This window comes from Arachis duranensis, chromosome 4, assembly GCF_000817695.3.
Source record: "Arachis duranensis cultivar V14167 chromosome 4, aradu.V14167.gnm2.J7QH, whole genome shotgun sequence".
In the NCBI taxonomy this organism is placed as follows: Eukaryota; Viridiplantae; Streptophyta; class Magnoliopsida; order Fabales; family Fabaceae; genus Arachis; species Arachis duranensis.
Genome location: NC_029775.3, coordinates 107,681,845 through 107,690,247, shown reverse-complemented (window position 1 = coordinate 107,690,247; position 8,403 = coordinate 107,681,845). Strand labels below are relative to the sequence as shown.

The following is an 8,403-nucleotide window of genomic DNA, read 5'->3' as shown; positions in this document are numbered from 1 at the left end:
TTCTAGAGTCGGTGTCGTCTTTTATAATATTTTTTATTTTTTTCTAGCTTCTAACTATTTTGTACAATAATATATATTTTTCAAAGTTTATCTTTTAAGATAGAAATTAGAATTCCGTTATTTGTTTTAATTAATCTATCCATACTTTTATTTATTTAGTTATATAATGTTAGGTAAGTTTATAATATACTCCTTTCATATCATATTAAGGGTCTTTTTTAAGTTGTGTATGTACAAATATTATGACAATCATTAGATTTTATTGAAAATATTATTTTCTCTCTATATTAATTTTTTATTCTTCTAACTTTCTCTTTCTATTTAATAATAAAAAGTATATAATAGATAAAAATTAATTAATACTTTTTGAAATGAGAAAATAATATTTAATTTATAATAAAATAAAAATAAAAAACATTAAATAAGCCATAAAGACGATTCATTTTACTTTATTTCTCTTTCTACTATTAATATTATCTCACATAATAAATTATTTTTTTCTTTAATTTTAAGTAATAAATATTGAATATTAGTCTAAACTATAAATTGCTACTGAATTGTCAAATTATTGACAGAAGACTCTCTAAATTTCTTAACAACTAAAATACTTTCAAAATATTTTAATTTGTCACGTTATCCATAAATAGGTTTACCTTTATGAGGTTGATCGTGTGATATTAAATTTATTTTTTATTAATTAATTTTGATGAATAATTAGTGTAAAACAATTTTATTATACATATATAATTTAATTATGTAACATTAAATCAATAAAAATAACTAATTTTTATATTAATCGCGTAAATGATCATTCATAAAAGAATGTATATAATTGGATGATTATATAAAATATTTTATATTATACATACATAAAAATTAAACTCTTTTTTTATTATATGAAAGATAAATTTTGTTTTATCTTCTCTTATTTTTTATTAATCAATTTTAATACTAATAAAAAAATACACAAAATTATGCATTCAATATTCTTCTACCAAATAATAACAAAATCTTAACGAAAAAAATTAGTAACTACTAACTACTCATGACATTTTGTTTGAGAGATGATAATGCCATTTTTATTTTGGGAGATGATTTCCCATATTTTTTAACGTTATAATAAAGTAAAAAGTAACTAGAAACGAGAAAGATGGTAAATAAAATTGGAAACATCATTCTGATATAATATTTTTAAGCTTTTTATTCATTGTCCCCTATTGAAAGTTTGAAACACATTTATGGAAAAGGAAAACTAATGTTCCAGAGATAGGACTAAAAATTGTCACAAGGAGGTGGGTATTCACAAATACACTTGTTGGCAATGCAATCTCCAGTTGCTATTCTTCCATATGTGTCTTTGCAAAAAGCATTGCACGGCGGACTTAATTTACAAACTACATGAGGGAATGTTGTTTTGCAGTAGCTAACCTCTGCTGTTACTTTCGATAGTCTTTCATTTCCTACACATACATATACATCAAACAGATAAAACAATTATTAGTACTCCTGTATGAAACAAGAATATTTTACTTAGTTGTTGTGTCTAATTATTCGTGTATTGATCGAACACACAACACTCATTTAATATTCATCTTATATGAATGTCTTTTGTATCAAAGCGAAACTTGATAAAAATCATAAAAATACTTTTTTAGACATGTTTAAACATATTTAAATATCATCACGTATCAGTGTGTTCATCCTTATTTTTAATATATCTTCTTAAAATGAGTTTAGAAATAGTATATATTATTATTTATTAAAATAAAAAAATTTTAAATACGTTATATAATTAAAAAAATGTTAAACTAGTTAAAAAATTTATTTATATTTTAATATCAATAAAATATTAAAATATTACTATAATTTATTAAAAAGTATTTTTTATATATTTTATATACATGGCATGTCCCATGTCTTGTAAAAATTTAAAATTCGTATATTTTTGTGTCTCGTATTATATCGTGTCACATATCATGCATGTTTTATACAATCAGTTTTTTATAGAAAAATAAATCAATTTTTACCCTTTTTTATACATAAATTTTTATAAATTAATCAGAAATTCTTCAAAAAAAAGTTTTTCAGTTTTTTATATAAAAATAAAAGAATATATTCTAACTAAATAATTTTTTAAGTTATTTTAAACGTGAAAATAAATCAAATTGTAAAATTACCTTTTTAATGATCATAAACAAGCACAAGTGCACAACCTTAAAATGTGTTCCTTATGACATTTTCTGGCACTTTTTTTGGGTTTAAAAACGATATTTTTCATGTATATGCAAAAAATAATTAGATTTTTAAAGAAATGAATTTCCAATTTTATAAGTAAATAAACATAAATCAGTTTTCAATTATTTTTAACAATATAAAAAATTATTCTTCTTTTTAACAATAAAATAAATTAACAGACAAAAAGTCTCATTTTCGTGCAACAAGATAAGAAAATTAAACCTTATTTATTAGATAACTAAAACATACCGATGGCACTGGAAAAAATAAAGAGAACGATGAGAACATAAGTAAAGGCTTTCATCTTAATTCTTATTAGCTTGAGCAGCCTTCACTCTTCAGGTTTGCCTTGTTAGGTACATGAAACAACTTATACATGTCTATCCATATATATATGCCTTTGATGGCATATTTTATTTACTATAGTATACTAAAATTAATTACATTTTAACAGAATAAGAGGAGGGTACATTCTTGTTATGGTACCTAATTAATTTTATAATTATTCTATTATCAAAGTCAAACCACATAATTACCATTTCTAATAAAAAATAATTAATTAAGAAATTAATACGTAAAATTTAATTTTAATACCTGAATAATATAAAGAAGTTTTACATGTATGTATATCTAATTACGTATCATTACTATATCAGCAAAATAACTACTTTCAATAATCACGACAAAAAAATATTAAATACTGTTGAATTTACCAGAAAATTTACGAAATAAATTTGACAGTAACATGCTTTTCCATCAGATTTAATGGAAGAATAAATCTGACGGTATAAATTTTACCGGCAACTAATTACTGTTGGATTTATTCTTTCATCGGTAATTACCGTTAGATTATGATTTCAAGACATGAAAATCAAATGTTGTTAAACTTATCTGACGATAAATTTGGCGCCGCGCGCTATGTATTTTGCTCTACGTTACCGTCGAAAAAATTTGACAGTAAATCTCATTGTACATTTTTATTTTTAATTAAATTGGTTGATCTTTATCGTCGAATAATTCTGACAGTAGATTTATTTTTAATTAAATTGGTTGATCTTTACCCTTGGATAATTTTGACCGATTAATTTTCTGCTCATCTCCGTGTTCTTTTCACATCCAATACCCATCCTTGAACTCATTATGGTAGAGCTGAAGTGTTATATTCGAAAGTCCTAATCATTTAGTCAGCCGACACTTATAACACAGACACCTAGATACATCTTGAAACCTAAACGGTTCCATATTGAAGACATACGCAACAAAATCGTCAACCCCCGCAAAGAACTCAGATTTTAACCCCCCTCTCCCGCCCACCGTTATCTCCATTATACATTCATAGATTTCTATGACTTTGAATTATTTTGTCACAATACCCTTGAATTTAACCAACAATACAACTTATTAAAATTTTTAAAAAATTTGGTAGAATTTCTTTTATAATTAGAATTTTTCATCAAATCCAACTTTTATTTTTTCACAAACCAAACATGTTTTAAACAATTTAAACGAAAATTTGGTAGAATTTCTCATTAATTCAAAAAAATCCACCACATAAATTTATCACTTTTTACATAGGAAACAATTGCAGGGATAATATATTAGAAGAAATAACATTCAATAAAATATAAAATCCTAGCCGTTCTAGTCGTAACCCCTTATTACTCCACAACTTTTCGGCAAATAAAGTTTTTGAGAAGGCGTCACTACGCAAACTTCTTTGACTTTCGTCCTAAAACTCTATCATAAAAAAAGTAAGTTCAATATAAAATATAAAGAGCATAGCACGTTTACAGATATAAAACCAACCTGAATATTCCACGAACAACTTATGATTAAAGTTATACAATTTTAAAAAAATCCAAAAATAAAAATAAAGTTAGTAAAATCTAAAACTAATAATCAAAACTTAAATCTGAAAAATTGATAAAGGAAGTGAAATATAAAATTAGTAACCCTAAATGTCTATTTACTTTTATCAAAATTAAACTTAAAAAATTTGTAGTTGATCTTATGTTTTAAACTAAAAACTAATTAAAAATATTATATTACTTTACAATAGAATATAACAAACAATGTTTTTTTTCTATTCATGTTATTAACAAAAAAAATTAACAACTTATTATAGTTTAGTAATCATCATTCTAATTACATATTTTTTAACACATAACAAATTAAAATTACATAAATTAAGATTTAAGATTTAACTACTCTAAATTTTTTAGTGAGTGAGTTACCTAGAAACAGTAATAGCGTAAAAAACTTCTCCGACGTAGTGGTGACAGCATGTACGGTGTTGTGACAGCGGTAGTGACTAACTTGGATGGCTACATTTATGCATTTAGGGTTTCAGTTTAAAAATTACAAATGTAAAATAGGATACAATATGAAAAGGGAGGAATACAACCTTCCTAGACAGAGGAAGGAGGCAGCTCCGACAAGCAGTGACAATAGCGACAAAATAGGCGATGGCACCACGGCGTTCCACGCGGTGCAAGTTGGTGGTGGCAGCAATCAGTCCACACGCGGTCTTTGGAGGTTGGTGGTGGTGGCCGGTGCTGACAGAGGGTTACTGTTGGATTTCTCGACGAATCATTCCGACGGTAACCCCATCATGTGTCACAAAAAGCAACGTTTCTTTAAGTGAGATTTACCGACAGATAAATCCATCATTACAAAATGTGCCAAATTTCTCATTCTTCCCTCCAAATGTTACCAGCGCATTTACCGATGAAAATCAAATTCGATAGTAACATTTTTTTCAGATGAATTTATCACCTAATCCACCGGTGCTTTTGACAGTAAATTTATCACTATTCAACATTGAATTCGACAGTATTTAATGTTTTTTATAGTGAATCAACACGTAATGATCATCTAAAAGAACGGACATATAATTGAACGACGGTATAAAATAATTTATACTATGAGTACATCAAAATTAAACTTTTAATAAGTATCCTAACAAATTAATTACGGTAAAAAAAAATCCTCTAAAATAAAAAAAAATTGTAAAAAAATAAAGTAATAGATTAATTATTATTGAATTTATAATTTTTATTATGCATGAACTTTACCACCTTGATTTAAGTGTGATTTGACGTATTTGGTAGTAAAATAATAAAATGATGCAAAACAAAAAAAATTTAAATATTCAATTACTTGTAATATATTTATTAAGAAATACATTAAAAAAATCTAATAATAATTTAAACAAAGTCTTAAGAGCGCTTGTTAGTGATAAATTAGATTATAAATTGTGTATTTTTTTTCAATAAACTAACTAATTTATTACTAATTAAATATAAAAAAATAAATTTTTAATAAACTTTTCCATTTTCCATTTTAAAAGTGGATATTAACCAAATCCCTTAGATATTTTACCATATTACACTTTTCATAAAATTTCTCTTCTTTATTACTTTTTTTTCCCAACAATTATTCTCTTCCTTGTAAATATGTTATGCTTTTTGTGTTATGTGTTATGATTTTGTTTCCTAGTTTTAATTTAGCTTTAATTTATCTGGTTATAATTTTATAATTTTGATGAGTTGGTTGCTAATTTGCTGCCTTGCTAGTTGTAATTTGGCAATTTAGCTTTAATTTTGTACTTTTAGTTTGCTGGTCAGTTGGTGGTGTTTGAAGAAATTGTTTCAGACGACATAACTTTCGGAAGAGTTCAATATATCAAATAAGAGTGTTGTCTTAGTTGTCTGTGCCTGATCATGATTAATAAATTGTTAAGTAAAGTATTAAATTAACTTTTACCTTCAGATCTAATTTTATTTTGGTTTCTAAAATTTAAAGTATTATATTTAAATTTAAAAAAATTATTTAATTTTAATATAGTCTTACCGTAAAATTAATGTTAAATAATTAATATAACACCCTAACTTTTAGTACCTCATGATTGCACTAAAAGCTCAAGCGTTATTTACTTTTAAACCTTAAATTTTATACTATATTTATTTAATATTGAGTCTTTACGAATACGAACCGAAACTTTTAATTAAGAAAATGAAGATTCTTTATTTTAAACCACTTAACTACAAAGGTATCTTTATTCACATAACATTAAATACATAGACTTACTCCAAAATTCTCAAAAATAAATTCTATCCGTCTAAAATCCAAAATAATAAACAACGAAAAAAAAATAAATTCTAACAACTGAACTTGTAAACATAATCTTCTATATTCTTGTAGTTCTGCACTAAGCCTTCTAGTTGAAAGGGGTGGAAATAGAGGGTAAGAACAAGGAAGTTCTTAGTAGGGTCAGGGTATAAAGTTATATTCATTTTATATATATTTGGTCCGCAGTAACAATCAACAAAGTAGTATCCAATTCAACAATTATAGAACATAGAATCCAATCACAAGCACACATAGTCATAGAAAACACACTCACAAACAAATATGCGCAAACAAGTATGATACATGTCTAGCCGTAGTGCAGGAAATGAGCTTATCTGTCGGTTTCGACCCGCTCCCGACGTAACTCAGCAACCTTTTTCTGAGTTTGATTTCCAGTGTCATAACCTCTGTAAGCAATCTCTGTCTTACAGGTGTGACTCTCTTGAGCCAATGTATGCAAACATAACTTCTGTAAGCAACCTCAGTTTTACAGGTGAGGCTCTCTCTGGCCAATGTATGTGTATCGATAACCTCTTTAAACAACCTCTGTCTTACAGGTGCGACCATCCCTTGAATTGGCCGATGTATCTCTAGAAGGAAATCTCGGTGGACTCACCACCATATCTCTGCTCATTTTCAGCAGGTATACAATCATCTCAGCTCGTTCTCAATGCCAAAGAATACTTCTACTTATCTCCTTTTTATTTTGTTCTTTCTTTTGTTTCTTTTATTCCTGCTCTCTGCTCTCCTGTGACAGAAGTTCTTTAAATTCTTTTAATCTTTACTCTATATTCTCTTGTGGCAGAGATTTCTTTAAAAGGAGATTATAAATATTATTTTAAATTCTTCTTTAAAATTATTCATTTATATTAAAATAAATCATTACTATAATTAGTATTTATCAAAGATATTATTTTGTAAGAATATTATATTATTATTATAAACTTTTTTTTATTTAATATTTTAAATTTTTAGGACTAAAACAAAATTAGACCTAAATATAAAGACCAATTTAATACTTTATTCTAAATTATTATTTTTCTTTAAAAATAATAAGTAAAAAAAATAATAAAGCATACTAGCCATCCTACCGTTAGATGGAGTGGGCATGAAATTCAAAATCGTTGGAAACTTAGAATAGGAAGGGAGGGAGGGAGTTAACCCATTTGCCACCCTTTATTTTACGCCAAAGACACAAATTATTTTCTTTGAAAGAATAATTAGTTCCTATAATATTCTTAAACTGTTTCTCATACCTCCACACCCTATATATGAATTACGATCTAATCCTTATTAGTTATTAATGATGGATCCAACATAGTGAAAGTAAAAATAATAAAAAAGATAATGAAAAAAGTAATATAAATATACTTAGATATTTAAAATTTAAAATAGATTAATTAATAAAGCTTTTAATTATTTAATTAACACATCAAAATTAAATGTATATTATTTTAATTCTACAACAGAGGCGGCGTTTAGCGGCGGTTTTAAACCGCCGCAATATAGATCCCCGGCGGTTATGGAGACCGCCCTGGTTATGAGCACTGGGAGTGAGTTCAGCGGCGGTTTTCAGCAACCGCTGGTATAACTGCCGCTAAATAGTTATTTCGCGGCATTTGTTACAAAACCGCCGCTAAATTAACGTTCTACGATTGTCGTCTTGTTTATCAGCGGTTTAGAAACCGCCGCGAATCAAGTGACTTTGTACAAGTTTGGATGTATTTTGCGGCTAAGGTACAACCGCCGCAGTATATGTCTTGTTTGTCTACATGTTTATAGGCGGTTCTGAACCGCCGCAATCCCCCCATACAAGTGTCAAACGTTTTTAGTCATTATGGCGGTTTAAAAACCGCCGCTAAGTTACGAAAAAAATAAAAAAAAACGCAGAATTTGGGTTTTTATTTATAAAATCACATAAAATTATAATTAAATATTATAATAAATTTTGTTCCTTAGATTTGTAATTATTTTATGAGTTATTGTATTGACGGGTAGAATCTAAACTTGTGACAAAACCAAAAAAATATCCGCAAA

General features: G+C 26.7%; 1 long non-coding RNA gene across 1 annotated transcript; it reads right to left on the bottom strand.

Annotated features, from left to right (window-relative positions):
• Positions 1-1,175: 1,175 nt before the first annotated feature.
• On the bottom strand, positions 1,176-2,599 carry LOC110280223 (uncharacterized). The gene is made up of 2 exons (XR_002374486.2): positions 2,485-2,599; positions 1,176-1,460 (listed from the first exon to the last, which is right to left on the bottom strand). It is a non-coding gene; the product is annotated as an uncharacterized LOC110280223 (long non-coding RNA).
• Positions 2,600-8,403: the final 5,804 nt, after the last annotated feature.